The sequence below is a fragment of the Pongo abelii genome, chromosome 3 (assembly GCF_028885655.2).
Source record: "Pongo abelii isolate AG06213 chromosome 3, NHGRI_mPonAbe1-v2.0_pri, whole genome shotgun sequence".
NCBI lineage: Eukaryota > Metazoa > Chordata > Mammalia > Primates > Hominidae > Pongo > Pongo abelii.
In genome coordinates this window covers 209762987-209781333 of record NC_071988.2, presented here as the reverse complement: position 1 = coordinate 209781333, position 18347 = coordinate 209762987, and the positions used below count along the sequence as shown (strand labels likewise).

Here is an 18347-nt window from a genome sequence, read left to right as displayed (position 1 = left end):
GTCCTAACTTCTTGTTGGTAAAGACACAATTTTTATAGTATGCCAGAAGGTGATAAGTACTATAAGAAAAAAGATAAGGCACAGATGAGGATGTAGTTTAACACAGATGATTAGACATAAGGTGCAGATGAGGATGTAGTTTAACATAGATGATTAGAGAAGGTGTTTGGGCTTGAACTGTTTCTCCTCAAAATTTATATGTTGAAATCGCAACTCACAGCACCTCGGATGGAGAAAAGATCTTGACAGAGGTAATGAAATTAAAATGAGGACCTTAGGATGGGCCTTAATCCAGTGTGACTGATGTCCTTATAAATAGGGGAAATTTGGACACAAAAGGGAAGACAATGTGAAGATACAGGACAAACCCCCAGTGAGCATGAAGACAGCCATCTACATGGCAAGGAGAGGGGCCTGGAACAGGCCTCACAGGGAGCCAACCTCGATGACACCTTGACTTCGGACTTCTAGCCTCCAGAACAATGAAATCAGATATTTCTGTAGCTTAAGCCACCTGCTTCATGGTACTTTGTGATGGCAGCAGCCCTAGCCAACTCACACGGAGAGCTTCATCATGAAGGCAGCGTCTGAGTGAGGACATGAGAGCAGCGGGAGTGCGGGTTATAGAGCTATTTGGAGCAGAGAGCAGTGTCATCATGAAGAACTCAGGCCAGGCATGTGCTCTGCACATGTCTTCTGCAGGGTGGGTGCGGCTGCAGGGGAGTGAGATGAGGGAAGAAGATGAGATCGGAGAGATAAGGGATGTTGAGAGCCACAGATCCAATGAGGCCTTGCGTGCCATGGTTAGGGCCTTAGCTTTTACTCTGAGCGAGGCAGAAAGATCCTGGAGGGTTTGGGCAGGAGATAGATATAATTTTTACTCAGCAAGATCAATTTGTTTCTGTGTTGAAAAACAACTCTATGGGGAACGGGGCAAATAGAATCAGGGAGTCCATTCGGCAACCCATTGTGACACTCCAGTTTGCAGAAGGTGATAGCTTGCATCGGGTTAATGAGTGTCCCATAAAAGGGCCATGTATGCAAAAAGACCACGAAACACAGAAGGAACAGAGAAGCCAAAGAATGAGGCAGAGAAACTCAGTTTGTTGGTAGAGGACAATTTATTGGAAAACTTATGAACAGCAGCACGGTCTTGGGCGGCAGCAGGTCAGGTAGATTTCCACACTGTTACCCCCAGACCCAGGGCTCGTATACCATAGAGAGAGGGTGTATGTCCTCTGTATGGACAACTAAGTGCAGCCCTTCAGAACAGGCAAGAATGCCAGGTGTGTCACAGCCTATAACTTGTGCAATAACATCATCAAGGTTGACATGTTCTTACACGAGGGAGAGTAAGTAAAGTAGGAATCAGGAGGCATTCACAGGACTGCGGCAGACTAGCATCCACGGTGGGGTCACTTTCGTCTCCATGGAGAGTCTGAGAAATGGGAGTATGGTAGAAATATTTTAAAGGTACAAAAGGTAAGATTATATAATGATTTGGATGTGAGCTATGAGAAGAAGAGTGATGTCAGTAATAACTCTAATATGTTTTGGCCTGAGAAATTAGAAGGCTGGAATTATTATCCACAGAATTGAGGATCATTGAGGGCAAAACAGGTGCAGGAGGAAAATTAGGGGTTGTGTTTCGTTTACAATTGCCATAATAATGCCATGTAACACAGCATTCCAGCATCCCAAAAACTGATTCCAAAACTGAGTGACTGCAGAGAAAAGCCATGATTCGCTCTTGACTGAGCTGCTTGGTCTCGGCTGAGTGTGGCTGAGCTCACAGTTCATAACTCTAAGCTGCTGGTTAGGTGCTAATTACTCCAGTGTCTCTTTTACCATCTTTGGACAAGCAGGATAACTGGGGAATGTCTTCATGGAATGTAAAACCACTGTGGGAATTTGGAAGACAGGAGCGTCAATTTTTCTTAAGGCCTAGGCTTAGAACTGGCACCCTGCGACTTCCCATCACATCTCATCAGCTAACGAAAGTTATGTGATCAAACCCCAAATCAAGGGGCTGTCACCAGACGAAGGAGCTGCAAAGTCCCACGACTAAGGACAAGGGCGTATGAGTCTGGAGTTCATGGGAACAGCTTGGGCTGAAGATATAAATTGAGGTTTCATCAGCATGTAAGTGACATTAAATGCGAAGGGACTAGATAAGATTATCAAATGAGTGAGTGTGATAGACAAGAGGTTCAAGGTCTGATTATCTTGGAACTCAAAATTTATGTGGTCAAGACAATGAGGTAGATCTCATATCATTATGTCAGGGGGAGAAAGTGATTGACTATGTCAAATATTGCATATAAGACAAGTGAGAGAAGAACTATTGGATTTAGCAATGTGAGGGTCATTGGTGATATTGATGAGAGCTGCTTTGTTGGAGTAGCAAGGGAAAACTGATTGAAGTGAATTTGAGAAAGAACAACATAATTGGTAATAAGTACAAACATTTGCAAGGAATTTTACTACAAACAGAACAAAAGAAATTACGGGATAGATACAAAGTAAAGTGGGCTATGAGGTATTTTTGGGAAAGAATAAAGCATGTTTGTATATAGTGGGAGTGATCCAACAACGAGGGGAAAACCGATGAAATTGGGGATAGCATGAAGTGAGAAGAGAATTGCTGGAGCAACAGCCTGAGAGAAAATGGAATCTCATGCTCAACTTGAGGGCTTGACTCTAGGAGCACAAAGAGTTTATTTAAAACTGGGGGAAGTTCGTTAGAACATTTGGCAATGTCTGGAGACATATTTTAGTTGTCACAAGTGGGGGTGCTACTGAAATCTAGTGGATAGAGGCCAGACAGGCTGCTAAACTTCCTGCAAGGCAGAGTACAATGAGAAGGATCTTCCCAACACAGATAGTGCTGAGGCTGAGAAGCCTGACACACAGCAACATAAGGAAAGAGAGAGGATGTGGGCACTGTCGTCCGTGGGAGTAGAAGTGATGGTGGGAACTTGAGAAATCCTTCTCATTGTATGATGGTTAATTTTGCACATCAACTTGGCTAGGCTACACTGCCTGGCTGTTTGGTAAAACACTAGGGTTTGCTGTGATTTTTTTAGATGTGATTAACATTTAAATCAATAGACTGAGTAAGGCAGATTCCTCTTTGTAATGTGGGTGAGCCTCATCCAATTAGTTGAAGGCCCTAAGAGCAAAAATGAGGTTTCCCAAAGGAGAAGGAATACTGCTTTAAGATGGCAACACAGAAACCTTGCCTGAGTTCCAACCTGCACATTTTGGACTTGAGACTGCAGTATCAACTCTTGCCTTAATTCTGTCTGTTTCTATCTATCTATCATCTATCTGTCTATCTATCTATCTATCTATCTATCTATCTATCTATCTATCTATCTGTCTGTCTGTCTGTCTGTCTGTCTATCTATCTATCTATCTATCTATCATCTATCTATGTATCCATCCATCCTTCCACACACACACATATATTTGATTCTGATTCTCTGGAGAACCCTGATTAGTGCACCTTGTTTCCATATTTTTCAGAGAAATAGAATGCAAAATCATCAGATAACAGTGAACAGAATGAGGATGTATTATAGGTTTGAGGGGAGAAGAATAAAAGGGCAAGGGAAGCTCAGCTGATTGCCTGGCTGCATTCAGGGCCAACTTGAGGTTAATGGTCATGCACTTTAAATGACTCCTCAGGAAGAATGTATTTTTGTTTGTTTTGTTTTGTTTTTGAGACAGCGTCTCCCTCCGTCGCCTGGGCTGGAGTGCAGTGGTAAGATCTCGGCTCACTGCAGCTTCTACCTCTTGGGTTCAATTGATTCTCCTGCCTCAGCCTCTCGAGCAGCTGGGATTACAGGCATGCACCACCATGCCCGGCTAATTTTTGTATTTCTAGTAGAGAGAGGGTTTCACCATGTTGTTCAGGCTGGTCTCAAACTCCCGACCTCAGATGATCCGGCCTGCAAAAATGCTGGGATTACAGGTGTGAGCCACCGCGCCCAGCCAAAGGAAGGTGTGTTTTAATGTGGACCCATTTGGCCTTGGGGGGTCCAATGGGTCCAGATTGCTTACCTGTACCTATGCTAGGGTGGGGTGAGTGGAAAGCTAAATAAGATCTGTTTGGGTTTTGCCAGTGCAGTAGCATGAAAAAGAAGGAAGGAGTTGAAAGTGTGGGTGAGAGACTGATCATAAAATATTGATCACATAATTTCAGCTGGGTAAGGAGAACAGTTGGAAGAGGGGATTAGATCGTGGAAAGGTGAGTTCTTTGTTTTGAGGAGGTGGGAGGATTGTGTTTTAGAGTGAGCATTTTAGAACAATAAGTGGTAGAATGCAATGCTTGAAATTTCCATTATGAAGAGTTCGTTCTTATAAGTAATGACAGTCTAGGCCATAAGGATGGAAGGGAGATGCTAAATTGGGGAGAACAAGTGTACTTGAGAGGAAGTCAAAGAACCAAGTGGTCTGTTCTAGGAAGATTATCTATGTGGATATTGAAATCACCAAGAACAATGAATGTATAGTGTTAGAAAGCAAGTCATTAAGCCAAGAACTAAAATCTCCTGGAAAAGAGAAGAGTGAACCAAAAGCCAATAGATGCCTACAACTCGAAGTGGTAGCAGGTGGTCTGACAATATGTGATTCCAAACCAGATGGTTTTATGGAGGAGACTGGGAAAACCATCCAGAAATGGAGAGGAGGAGCCAGAGGGTCCTCACTGTCGTAAGTATGACATTTGAAGATGAGACACAGCTAGAGTCATGCTTCAGTAGAATCATAGTCCAAACAAACTGTTCTGCCAGCTCCATTTAGAAAAGTCTCAAAAGAAAACAGGGACTTTAAATGGGTCTAGTTTGGGCCCATTTCTGGCCAGTTACTGTGTCCAGGAAGGTAAGGGCCTGAAATTGACAATATTCACTAGCACTATGTTTCTTTTGAGAGAGTTAAACACTAAAGCCATTAAAAATAAAAGAAAAGAAATAAAACTAAAGCAGGCCAAAGTAACAGGGTACAAAGAAATATTGTACATAATATAGCCTGTAGTACTCTAATGATTGTAAAAATATCACCCAATTGGTTAACAATACATCATTATGTTGCTTGGGAGTTTAGAAACAAAAAGGAGAAAGAAATGAGCCAATGTATCAAGAATATGAAAAATACTGAATCTAAAGACCACAAGTCCTAAAGATTTCTTGAATTTAATCTATTATTCTTCTTTTGGCATTCACACATTCTGCTAGACTTTCTTACTTTTAAATTGGCGGAACTCATTACTGAAGACATAATCTGAAAGGTGCTCTTTTTATATTTTGGAAGTAGTAAGTTAAGAAGACGTGTTCGTGTAAAGTAGGCAGTTTTGACTGGTTCCAAATCTACATTACTTAAGTGAAGTACAGTTGAATAGTATTACTCAGCGGATTTTTTTAAAAGTTGGTTGGTCAGGTTAGATTATTGTCGCCTTCCCAAAAGAACTGGGGCTCGAATTCCACTGTACAATTATTCAACTTCCTTGTTCATTTGAATAGGCACATTTAGCTCTCAATAATCAGCTTCTGGATAGAAAGGGGACAAATTGTAAAAGACGGAAAAATCAAAGTGAATATTTATAATGGAATTTACAATTCAAACTCCTAGAGTGAAACAGGGCCGAGAAGAGAAAAAAGAAAAGTTAACAAAAAATGTCAGCTCCTTGACCTAGAACAGAAATCTCAGTATTCATCAAAGGTAAGGAATTATACCACAGGAATCCCTTGATACATTTCTAAATACTTTTTCACCAACAGTCTTACACTGGAGTCTAGTCTTGGTTCTAATTGAACTAGCTAGTTAACTCGTAGCAAGACACTGACCATCTCTGAGCCTTGCTGAATAAACTTTGTAAACTGACATGAAACATTAATTAATGCTCTTATTTTGAAACTCTACTACTGGTTAAATATGTGTACATATATGCATCTATATGTATATATTTATTTATAATTTTTGTATGGGCTTATGTTTTCATGTCTTCAGGGTATGTATCTGGGATTGAAATGCTGGGTCATATGGTGATTCTATGTCTAACATTTTGAGGAACTGCCGACATGTTTCCAAAGTGGGGCACCATTTTATATTCTCAACAAGGAATGAGAATTCCAATTTCTACACATTCTTGTCAACGTTTGTTACTGTGTTTGACATGAGCTGGTGACATTTTTTAAATTTTTATTTACAGTCTATATATGCTTATTAATTGTGTAGCCTTAGACTACATGCTTGGCCTCTCTGCGTTTGTTTTTTCATTTGTATCTGTACAGGCTTTTCTTGAGGATTATATACAACTATATATAGTTTCTGCCACCAATAACTAATTAAAACTAGAAATTGTCAATAGATTTATTCTCTATCTGGTTTCATATTCTTTGGGGCTTTAAATGTTATCACACACTGTGAAGATTGTTAATTATGTGAACTTTCCATTCTTCACTGTCAGGCCTATAGCTGCAGGGGGAGAGACGCCATTACATTTTTACTGTTGAGCTCTGTATCATTATCCCTATACTGTGGGCACTAAATGATTGAGCGTGTGAACTTACAGGGAAAAATTTTGAGTCACATATAGAAATGAGTCTTACCAAGGACTTCTCAAAAACATGTGCTATGAAAATGGTAGGTTACCCTTCTCTAGCAATGAATTACTACTTTTGAAAGGACATGCTCTTGTAATATCAGTAAAAGATTTTTCCAGGTAGATCAGGATTTCCTGTCAACTGTGTAAGAGACCATCTTTAACTAGGTTCACCATCATTTCTGGTAGAAAAATGTGGAAGGCCCTCATGACCTTATATTACATTGCCTTCCAAATTCAATGATGTTGGTCAAAGCACAGAAATTGGGTTGGTAACCAACTGCCAGGCTCCTGATTGTATGTTTAAATAAGTGGTGATAACTTTAAAATAAACATAAGTATTACTACATAAAATTTAAGTATTATAATCTGATGTAATTTAAATAAATTTAAATCATTGTATTTTCAAACTTCAGGGTACTTTTTATTGCACTTTCTGAGTAAGGTTTTTAGGAGTTTTATTAGTGCATAATTGACATGCCATAAAATCAACACTTGAAGTTTACAATCCAGTGGTTTTTAGTATATTCATAGAGTTGTACAGCATGACCACAATCCAAGTTTGGAAAACTTTTATTAACTCAAAAATAAATCCTATCATCATTAGCATTCACCTCATAATCCTTCTTCCCTACAGTCTTCAGCCGTAGATATTAGGGTTAATGTGCTTTCTGTCTTTATAAACTTGCCTATTCTGAATACTCTGTATAAATATGTGGCTTTTGTGACTGGCTTCTTTTACTTAGTGTAATGTTTTCAAGGTCCATCCCTGTTGTAGCATGTATTAGTATTTTTATTTCTTTTATTTTCATTTATTTGATTCGAATAATAATCCATCATATGAGCAGACCACATTTATTTATCCAGTCGTCAGTTTAAGGACATTTCTGCTGTTTCCACTTTTTGCTCTTTTGGATAACACTGCTATGAACATTCATGTACAAACTTTTGTATGGACATATGTATTCATTTCTCTTGGGTATATACCTACCATATGCTAGGTCATATGGTAACTCTGTGTTTAACATTTTGAGGAACTGCCAAAATGTTTCCAAAGCAGGTGGACTATTTTATATTCTCAGCAAGGCAATGGGAAGTCGAGTTTCTCTGTGTCCTTGTTAACACACGTTGTTGTCTGTTTCTTTGATTATAATCTCACTAGTGAGGGTGGATTGGTATTTCACTGTGTTTCTGAGTTGCGTTTTTCTAATGACTAATGATGTTGAACATCTTTTTATGTGTTTATTGGCCATTTGTGTATCTACTTTGTAGAAATGTCTGTTCAGGTTCTACACTCATTTTTTAATTGGATTATTTGTCTTTTTATTATGGAGCTGTAAGAGTTCTTTACATAGTGTGGGTAAATACAAGTTCATTGTCAGATATATGAGTTTTCAAATACGTTTTTTCCCATTCTCTGGATTGTCTTTTCATTTTCTTGATGGTATCAGGAAATTTAAAAATTTAAAAAATTTTTAAATGTTAATGTAGTCCAATTTATATTTGTTGCTGTTGTTGCTTGTGCTTTTGGGGTGCTCTCATATTTAGGGCTATGGTATATTTTGAGTTAATCTTTACAAACAGGATGAGCAAGGGGGTCCCAATTTATTCTTTTGCATGTATCTATTCAGTTGTCCCAGAACCATTTGGTGAACAGTATTTTTTCCCCATTGATTGATTTTGGGCACTGTTGTCAAAGTCAATGAACTGTAAATGTATGAGTTTATTTGTGAACTCACAATTCTATTCAACTGATCTACAGGTTTATCTTTTTGCCAGTGCCACACAATCTGGATTATTGTCTCGGTCCCTTGCAAATCGGCTTATCCACTCCTGGAAAAATGTTTGAATCCCTTTGCTAAATTGCTGCAGTCCTTCCTCCCAGAGTGGCCACCTAGTCCTGCCCAAGCTGCCTCTACCACTTGGGTTGTATCAGGGAATGATGACTGCCCCAAAGCAATATGTGACCAGTGAACCACAGCTCTCAACTCAAGGGCAAATGACTCAGCTTTGTGAACTGATTGACTGGAGTAGAGAATTCCTTGCAAAGAACTTACATCATCTGGGTATTGTGCTTGGGGCTCCTGATGTACAGGAACACCTTTTGAGGGTTCTTGCTGTTTTGTTTGTGAGGTCTTCTATGCCTACTGTTCCTGATGTGGAAACACTATTCTCACAGGTTTCACTTTTCAACAGTACTTGTGATGGGCTTTGCCATCAGTTAACGAATACTTTTACTGGGCTTTGCCATCAGTTAACTAATGCATTTGTCGAAAGAAAACAACCCCTGAGAGGAATTGGCATTCTTAAAGGAGCTATAACAGGCTGCGGATGAATACAAACCAGCTGACCTGAATACATGCTGATTTCTGCCAGCTTTGTTTGCAGGCGAAATGCTTTAAGCCTGTCCTTCCAGCTCTTGACATGGCTATGATGGATATCTGTATAGAGAATGGAGCTGTATTAATCATATTTTCTACTTTCTGTATTTTACGATGCTTTGACATATTTGGAGCCTTATGGCCCTGGGGGCGGGGGACTGCTAATTAGCTAATTTCCTAGAGGTGGCTAACAAGTTTCCTATGAGCACAACTTTGACATGCAAGCCAACCAATTCCAAGTACATACCCACATCCGCTTTCCTTCATCAGGCTCCTGCAGGACAGGGCATCCTCCTCCTGCCCTAAATCACCCCAGGGCAGGGTGCCAGATAACTAGGGATGACCCTCATGTCCCAGAGTCTGCTGAAATTATTCAAACTACCCAATCCTACCCCCGCTCAGCTTTTCTACCCTACCTTGATCATTTACTGCCTCAACAAAGACAGTATTGGCTCTGGTCCTTACTTTCCCCTCCCCTTCTCCCTCCTGACTGCCCCACGCCTCCTCTTATAGCCCTCAGTGTGTCCTGCCCCTCTCTTGGAAACCATGAGTGACAAACTATCTTTTCTATTTATTTATTTATTTATTTATTGAGATGGAGTCCTGTTCTGTCACCCAGGCTGGAGTGCAGTGGCACGATCTTGGCTCACTGCAACCTCCGCCTCCCGGACTCAAGTGATTTTCCTGCCTCAGCCTCCTGAGTAGCTGGGATTACAGGCGTGTGCCACCACACCTGACTAATTTTTGTATTTTTTTAGTAGATACGAGTTTCACCATCTTGGCCAGGCTGGTCTGGAACTCTTGACCTCAAGTGATCTGCCCGCCTTGGTCTCTCAAAGTGCTGGGATTACAGGCATGAGCCACCTTGCCCGGCCCCAACTATCTTTTCAATGGTAGTTGACTCCTGATCTATTGCCATTACCATATCTGAATTAAAGACAAAATCCTAGGCACATTGTAAAATAGGAAACGATGATGCAAAGCACTGTTTATGTTACTGTTGTCATGGAGGGATGACCTGTACTGGCTGAAGAGCACTTTACCTTCTGAACAAGCTGAACCCACTCTTGCCCTGTCAGGTCGTCATATCATATTGGATTGAAATCGTAAGTTTGTTGCCCCATGAGTGTGGCAAGTCAATACATAGATATACCCAGTTGCAGCAGAGAAAGAGGTTTAATTGTAGGGCTGCCAAATGAGGAGATGGGAGGAAACCTCAAAATTTGTCTCCCTGAGTAGTTTGGTGCTAGGAATTTTAAGGGTTTTGGCATGGGCTGGAGTGTGGAGATCACTGATTGGCTGAATTGTACAGGGTGAAGTCATGGGGCCGGGAGATGAAGAAACCATATTCTTATGCTCATTCACGTCTTCTGTGGGGCCTTGAAGCTGGTTAACCTCTGTTGTCCTGCTGGAAGTCAGGATCTGCTTAAGCAACTCTTAAGCAAAAGCTTTATGTTTCCAATGTCAGAGATCCTGTCTTAAGCAAAAGCCCTATGATTCTAAGGTCAGAAATCCTACCTATGGGAACACTGGGGATGCAAGTGGTCAGTACTTGCAATGGGAGTTTCGGTTTCAAGGAAATGGGTCAAAGGGTAGACTGATAAATGCTTAATTATAACTACATTTCTGTCGAGAATTCTTGGTAACTCTGTGAGGATGACTTCAGAATCATGTAAAAAGTTGATGATAGTTTTTTTGATATTACTTGTCAGAGTACAATAGCTACCAAATATAGATCTCCAATTACTGGTAGATTCATTAAGCTCCTTAGCAATGCATATTATGAGTTAGCCCAAGTCTATTCAACCAGTAATCTCTCAGAACTCCAAAATCTGAATCTGGTAAACAAGCACAGTGAAATTATTACTTATGATAACAAAAAAAGGCTTGTGAAAAAACACTTGTTGTCTCTTTATAAGAACAACACTCAATGGCTTACAAAGACTTTTTAGCTCTATCCTTACAAGCAAGGTATGGCAAAACATGTGCAGATAGCTAGACCTTAAAAGGCAGAAAAATATGTCAAAGCATGATAGAAGATGGCAAAATTTTTGCAAGTATTAAGCAAAAGAATGGTATAGTTAGTTTTTATAATGACCCTGAAAATTATAATATATAATCCAGCCACACTTCATAACACTGATCGGGAGGTGCTGAAACAGAAAGCACTTGATAAGCAGCTGAAAGCCATGGACCAAGAGACTGCAGTGAATACCCAAGGTGTAACAAGGGTATGAGGTCACAAGAAGAGGATTCTGTAAACGTCTCATTACAACTGAAGCTAACAGACATCCTGAGATGTCACAATTGAAACAGATAAATACAAGATGTGATTATCTATTGAAAAATTGAGTCTTTTATTAAAAAACATTCTCACCAAGAAAACTCCAGATATAAATGGATCAACTGTGAATTTTTCCAAATATTTAGGAAAGAAATAACGTCAGCCTTATAGAAACTTTCCCAAAGAATAGAAAGAGAAAAAAATTCTTCCAAACTACTATTATGAGGCAAACACCAGTTGATACCCAACCTTAAGAAGAACATGATAAGTAAAGAAAATTATACCAGTATCTCTCTTAAACATAGATAAAAAATTCTTAATCAAAAAATGATGAGTTCATGTCCTTCGTAGGGACATGGATGAAACTGGAAACCATCATTCTCAGCAAACTATCTCAAGGACAAAAAACCAAACACCACATGTTCTCACTCATAGGTGGGAATTGAACAATGAGAATACATGGACACAGGAAGGGGAACATCACACACCGGGGACTGTTGTGGGGTGGGGGAGGGGGGAGGGATAGGATTAGGAGATATACCTAATGCTAAATGACGAGTTGATGGGTGCAGCACACCAACATGGCACGTGTATACATATGTAACAAGCCTGCACGTTGTGCACATGTACCCTAAAACTTAAAGTATAATAATAATAAAATTAAAAAATGAATAATTTAATAGTGATGTATAAAAAGAATAATTACATTACAACCTAGTGAAATTTATATTGAAAATACAAAAGTGGTTTAACATTTACATATCAATAAATATGACATGTCACACTAACAGAAATAATAAGAAAATCATATAATCATATTATAGATGCTAAAATAGTATTTAATCAAATTCAGCACTCACTTGTGATTAAAAAAAAACACAAAATTCTTAACTATAAGTCAAAGTAAATTTCTTGATATCTCACTTGCATTTATTTCCCACCATCAATCCATCACAAAGCCTTGCTAATTTTATCTTCACAATATGTTTCAAATATCTCTACCTCCCTCCATCTCCACTGCCACTCCCCATCATAATTCAGGCCCCATTACTACGTCCATCTACTATAGCCATAGCTCCTCAACTGGTCTCCTAGATTCAATCCACGGTCCTTTAAACAATCACAATGATCTCTATAGAATGTAAATCGGATCTTGTCATTTTTCTTTACAAAACTTTTTGGAAATCTTTCCATTTCCCTGTGGAGGAACATGGGCAAATTTGCTCTGTTCCTTGTCTATATATTTAGTTCATCTGCGGATATTCCATCTGTTTTTGTTTAAGCTGTAGTCATACTGATTTCTTCAGACACACACATCTCTGCACATGACCAGGAGTTTCACAGATTATCTCCCCTCTGCCTTTGACTGGGTTAGACAAAGAATCTTTAATGGGCCCCCTTGCATCTGAGAGCTCTTAAAACCATACTTTGCTATCTTGAGTTCACATGATATAACCTCTTGGGCTACAAAGTAATTCAGAGCATAATCTCCAAAAGAATCCCTGCAATGAACTCAGTAATTTATTTTTCTTAAACTATAAAACAAATATATAGTAGTTAAGATATTAAATACATAAAATTAGAAAAGAGAAAAAAATCCATAATTCAATTTTCAAAGAAAGTATTATTAACATTGTTGAATAGAGTTTTATACTGTATTTTTTATGTAATTTAATTTTAAATATTTTTCCAGATTATTGTAGCCATTTTAATGCGTCCACATTATTCAATCATGTGGCTATATCACAAGTAATTATTTCCTTTCTGATGGAGAATTAGGCTTTGATTCTTTTCTATATAAATAATATTTTCATGAACACTGTTTCCTTTAAAGCATTTTCTGAATTTAGAGTTACTGCCTTAAATTTTTCTACATATGTAATTATTAGGTCAGAAAATATGCACAATTTTGGAATGATTACTACATAATGCCCAATTACTATCTAAAGGATAATGCCGCTGCCCACTTCTCAAGAAGAATATGACCATACCCATTTTTTGGCTCTTCCTAAGAATGGATTTTCTTAGTTTTTAAAACATTTTCTAATTGGACAACAGAAAATTATGTCTCAATTTAAAGAAAAACTTCTATTGACTTTATTACAAGTATTTCTTATAAAGGTTTGTGCTTGAGTTGCATTTCTTACATGTGTTTTATTTATTTTGCCATTACAATTAAATTGTCTTTAGTTGAAAAATTTTCAGTTTGCTTAAAGTTATCAGCAGCTAAGATACACAGTCCAAATGCGTAGACTAATAAACAATGAATACAATCCTTTACGAAGAAAAGAACAAGGTTTTAGTTTTCCATGAAAAGTACTTGAAATGACATTTGAAATATTCATCGAGTAGCTCATGGAAATTAATAATTTCTTAATGTTTATCCTTTGCTACCCCCTGCAAAGCACTATGTTAGACATAGTTAAAAGCACAGTTACTAAAGCACAATATCTGCTCTGTTTTGGGGAAAGGTTGCTGATAAAATTGTTAATTAGCAGTTTATCAAGATATCCATGTCATTGTGTATTGTAAAATGCCCATGGGCCAAATGTAAATTATTCATAAATTAATACAGGAAAAGCAAAAGCTAGATCAGCAAGTTGAAGGTCACATTTACACCCAATCGACTAAAATGCTAATTCAGCCCATACTATTAAAGATGAATATAAGCATTTCTAAACAAATATGCACATTAAAACTTACCTTTATTAGCTTAATCAGACTTGCATATTAAATGTATGAAACTATTAAATGTTAGTTTTGATTTCTCTTTGATAAATCTAAAATTTGTCTGGTAAAACCTTCATGATACAGTATAAATAAACGGGATTTCAGTTCATCATAAATAATACAAAAGGAAAATGAAGAAAACAAGGGTCATTGTTCTGCACCTCACATATGAACTCTCTAAATTCTGTTCCATATGTATCATCTCTTTTAAAAAAAAATCCCAACTTTTATTTTAGATTCAGAGGTACCCATGCAGGTTTGTTACATGCTGTATTGCATGATGTTGAGGTTTGGGATATGAATGATCTCATCACCCAGAGAGTGAGGATAGTACCAAATCATTAGTGTTTCAGTCCTTGTCCCCTCCTTCTTCCCTTTATTAGTCCCCAGTGTCCATGAGTACCCATTATTTAGTTCCCACTTGTAAGTAAGAACATGTGTATTTGGTTTTCTTATCATTTCTAAATATAATTTCAACATTTTAAAAATTCATGTTAGCACACACAGTTCCATGGATGGCATTGGGGAATCCTCACAGAATTTATGTTCCATCTGTAATTAACAGAACAAAGACATTGTTCTTATTCACAAAGGTTAACTTACAGTTTCTTGGCAAACAACTGAATATGTCTGGATAACAGTGCAGATGATCTGTTGCTCTTGGTTAGTTATTTTTCATTTCCATTCAGAATTAATTTTATTCCTACATGATAAAAAAAAATGTTTGTGTGCAACAGTTAAACTTTAGATTTTCTACTACTAAAAAAATTTGCTACCAAGTATGTCAGAACATTTCAAGTTAGTAGATCTCAACTGGGCCCTATGCTATTTCTAGCATTATACCGGGTGCTAGTGAAACCCTGGCTTTGCAAAGATTATGACAGTGAGAAAAATCTAATATGGCTGACTCCATCTTGCTTCTAGCCTAATAGGCTGGTTGTCTTTGCTCATTCCTAGGTGTAGGCCAAGCTAACCATGGGAGGAATTCAGTTAATAGTAACTTAAAAGCAAGAATGACAACAGGTCCTCCCTAAAACCAACCCCATCCTTGCTCAAGGACCAGAAACTAATGAAAGCCCATAAGTTTAAGATCATGAGAGGGGCCTGAATTCTAAAATGTAGCAGAATTATAATTTCTATTATCCCTTACTACCCAGGAATCATGTGGCCAGAGGTCAGAAGATTTGTGACTTCCCCAATTGCTCCGACAGATGACATCTCTGTTGTAGAACTTAAGACTGGTCTTTTGAGATATTTTTCAGATTTTTGCATTCTGGCAACAGACAGACCCAGGGTGGAGCTGTGACTCATGACGACTGGTTCTGTGGCCCCACCCAGAGGTGTACTCACTGCACAAGGACCATTTTCCATACCCTGTGATTTCTTCCCCAACCAATCAGCAGCACCCATTCCCTAGCCTCCTGCACACCAAATAATCCACAGAAACCCTAGCCTCTGAGTTCCTGGAGAGACTGATTTGAGTGATAACTCTAGTTCTCTTGCATGGCTAGTCTTGTGTTAATTAAACCTTTTTTTTTTTTACTGCAATGTCACCATCTCTGTGAATTTGTTTTGTCTGTGCAACAAGCAGAATTCATTGAATTATTGCAGCAGCATTGTCACAGTGATGACAACCCAGGACCTTCCCTCAGTAACATTGCAGGAATGGATATGTTGACTCATGGAATAGGGGATATTAGTTCATCAAACATTCTATTCCTTAACAGTTCACCACCACCAAAACTGTCAACTCAGCTGTGCTCCATGGAGCTGACCAAGGTATCTACAAGGGTACAGAAAAGACTCAGATGGCTCTAAATCAAGAACTAACAAACAATAATGTTTTATTTATTGAGTACTTTTCATGTGATTTATCCAATGAGAAATTATTTACATTATGTGTATATTCACGCTTTCAACCCTTACAATACAAGAAGTGATTTTTATGAAATCCACGTTACAGATGAGGAAACTGGGGCTCAGAGGAATTGGTGATTTCACCAAGCTCCCATGACCGGTGGGCAGCGAGGCTGAGCCAGCTCTCAGATCCCACAACCTACGGCTCTCACTACCACGTCATTTATATGGTGTTCCACAGCATGGTCTTCTTCAGGGCAAAGCCATTGTCTCCAGGACCGCCTTCCTCCTAGGGTAAGACTCAACATTTTTTGTAAATTGTTTCTTTATAAAGAGAGTAAAGAAATAACATGGCCTCCTGCAGGAAACTTCCTGACATCCATTTCTAATCTGCAAAGCAGTGGGGATCTTTCCACTGCTTTGCACTCTGATTAATATTTTCTTTCTATTGCACATCAACTTTGATCTAGTGCCCATCACAGAGGAAGGGAAAGCCTTTGTGTTAATTTTTTAAAATAATAATTTTAATGGAGTGTGGAGTAAAAATTATCAAAACAGTGAGAAAATGAAATCCACAGTAACAATGTCAATATAACACTTCTGCACATAGCAGACACTTAATGTTCAAATATTTCAATGACCTGTTGATTGTATTTCTAAGGGAACAAGTCTGTGCTCCTGAGTATTTTTCAGAGTCTTAATGAGCAATCACAATGTTAAAGCAACTTGCTTATTTCTCTTTAATTTATTTGTATTGAATAGAGCTTATTCAGCTAACAGGAAATGTGCTCAGTCTTGTGATCGCTAAGACACAGAGAAGTCTGTGAGCACTTTTGAGAAAAGGAAGGTTCCGTAGGGAAAAAAGCAGAGGAAGTCATGGGCTCTGAGGATAGTACAAAGTAAGCAAGTCTGGTAACCAAGAAACACAGACAGAAAGGGGGCGTTGAGAGAAACCAGCCTTCCCTGAGAGACGCTTGGCCTGGAACCATCCGGAGGGTCAGATGGGGAGAATACTCTGCTTCTGAGGCCTCTGAAAGGGTACAAAAGTGCTCTTTTCCAATAGCACTGACCCATGCATTCATAATTGCTTTAAATAGACCAACTCTAACAGAACAATTTACAGGCATGTCAACAGAGCCTTATGTTCAATTGTCCTTCTTCAGGTATGCACTGCCAAGCTGGTAACTGCTTCTTGGCAAGGCTTAGGCAGGCCCAGAGCCCCTACCTGAATCCCCGTGAATCCCTCACCCCCATGACTGTCATCAGACCACAGGGGAGTTTAGAAAGGTGAAAAGAGAAACCTGGGTTTTGTTTAATGTTTTATCAAAGTGTAACAATTATTCTATTTCAACATGTTATATAGTCTATTCTTTTTAAGGTTTTACACATTTGTAAATAATTATTCTAAAATGCTGTTTCTCATGGCTGTGAGACAAAAAATGCCATACCTCACCCCCACCCACCAAATGAGCTGCTTTGCTATATGCAATAAGAGTGTCTGAAAAACCACTCTTTTTGTTTTTTGGTTAAAAAAATAATATTTCCCATGTCTTAAAATGTTTGATGTTTCAGTAAGTTCTATAGTTAATTTTTGTTGAAACCCACAAATGGATCCATGAAAAAGATAGTTCACTGATTATCTTTGGTGGTGAGGAGCCTCTGAGAGTTTCAAATGAGACAGTGGAAATTGCTTTGAAAACTGTAAAGAATTATATAAAATTAAGGTACTATTTTGATTTGGTGATAGTACAGAGAATAGCAATGAAAATATTTGCATTTTGGTCTTTTCTAAAGAAGTGCACAGACGTTTTGTTGGGATGCATTGAAAAGGAGGAGTAAAGAAACACCCACCTCTTACCCCACGAATGAGAAAATATTTGAAGTCCAATCGTATTTTCTTTCAGTACTAAGAAGATGTTATGCTCTTTCTTGCTTCGATGCCTTTCCACATTAGTTTCTTTGCTCGGACACTCCAAACCTCCATCTCTTTACTTGGTTACCATCTTCTTTAGTCTCAGCTTAGGCATCAGTTGAAGGCATGGGTTGATGAGGCTCCTGTGGAACTGGAGGCTAAGCCAGTGCTTTATGTCTGTTTTGTCGTGAGTGTAACATAAAGACAGGACATGTGGGAAACTCTTAACAGAATAAACTAATTCCAATAAAGCACTAGCTCAAGACACAAGTGACCATGAGAATGTAATCGTTGTCTCCTTGCTCAGATTCTCCTTCCCACCTTGGAATTTGCTACGTGTTTCTGGAGAACTTGGTCATCTCCACCATCTGGGACAGGGGTTTTAGCCGAACTTCTGTAGATTTCAGGGAGCTTGGGAAACCTCAGCTGATATCTGGAATACATGAGCACAACAAGAAGAGGTGAAGCTTCTGTCAGGAGGTTACTATACAGAGAGGTGGGGGAAGAGAAGAGAAGATGATTACTTTCATTTATGGCACAGTTTAGCCCACACAGAGATGCCTGGATGCTATTTAGGTG

General features: G+C 38.7%; 1 pseudogene; it reads left to right on the top strand.

Moving 5' to 3' along the window:
• Positions 1–8543: 8543 nt before the first annotated feature.
• On the top strand, positions 8544–11296 carry LOC100445941 (COP9 signalosome complex subunit 3-like; annotated as a pseudogene).
• The last annotated feature ends 7051 nt before the right edge of the window (positions 11297–18347 follow it).